At 38.8% G+C, this 978-nt stretch overlaps 1 protein-coding gene across 1 annotated transcript in view; it reads left to right on the forward strand.

The window, feature by feature from the left end:
• The first annotated feature begins 345 nt into the window (after nucleotides 1–345).
• The window catches only part of LOC117123797, a 6280-nt gene continuing 5647 nt past the window's right edge, over nucleotides 346–978 (forward strand). The window contains exon 1 of the mRNA XM_033269821.1: nucleotides 346–448. The gene's annotated coding sequence lies outside the window, so the exon portion shown is untranslated. The remainder of the gene's footprint in view (nucleotides 449–978) is intronic.

Here is a 978-nt window from a genome sequence, read left to right on the forward strand (position 1 = left end):
TCCTCATTTTGATATTAACTAAAGTAGAATGTGATTCCACTCCACACCTCAAATCATGCCACCATCCACAGTCCAGGATTGATTGAATTATTATTGAGGGGGCGTTTATTCAAATTAGAAGGGGCGCTTATTCAAACTTAAGGAAATTTTCAAGGGGCGCTTATTCGCGCGAGTACTGTACAGTACTGTATAATTTTTAATATCCGGGAAATAAAGAGTTGGGAACTATAGAGGGCGTGCTCTGTATCTGATCGATCTCAAACCATGCGTGAAACCGAGTGGTGGAAAGTAGTTTTGCAAACTTTATCGAAAACGCAACAACCCGGAAATCAACGTCAAACGGTCGGGAGCATAGAGGTCGGGAGACAATCTTCGTTCGTCAGGCTGGAAAGCAGGACTAATTTACTCAGGTGCGGGGACAGGTGGTGTTAGGCCTAGTAGAGAAAACGTAAGTGTTTTGTATTAGTTTTAGAGACATATTCTTTTTTTTTTGTATACACATTTGTTAACTGAATAATTTTTATTTACTGTAAAAGATAGACAAATTTTAAACCCCATAACTTGGAGCGTCATTGTGCTTGCGATGATGGGTGTGGTCCCTGCGTCCGCCACGTCCTTGCTGTACTTAGCAGGCTCTTCCATTATACAGTCAAGATCACAGTAGCTATGGCCCTAGGCCTAGTACTAGCTAGAGTACAGTACTAGGCCTAGTGGTACTAATAGTAGTAGTAGTCGTAGTAGTAGTAGTAGACACTTTACTACTACTAGGCCTATATACAGTAGCTGGGTCATTCTTCGCTAATGTGCCATTTTAGAGGTTTAGAAATCATAAAAAAAAAAGTTTAAAATTTGTAATTCTTTTATTACACATGTCATCATTATGCCATATAACAACTATAATAAACATTCGGCACGATAATTAGGGCATTTTAAACGTTTATTTAAGCATTCAATTTTCAGTGCTGTAACATAGCAAAT

Source organism: Anneissia japonica, unplaced genomic scaffold (assembly GCF_011630105.1).
Source record: "Anneissia japonica isolate Jap-2015-1 unplaced genomic scaffold, ASM1163010v1 scaffold287629_len218694_cov150, whole genome shotgun sequence".
Lineage (NCBI taxonomy): Eukaryota > Metazoa > Echinodermata > Crinoidea > Comatulida > Comatulidae > Anneissia > Anneissia japonica.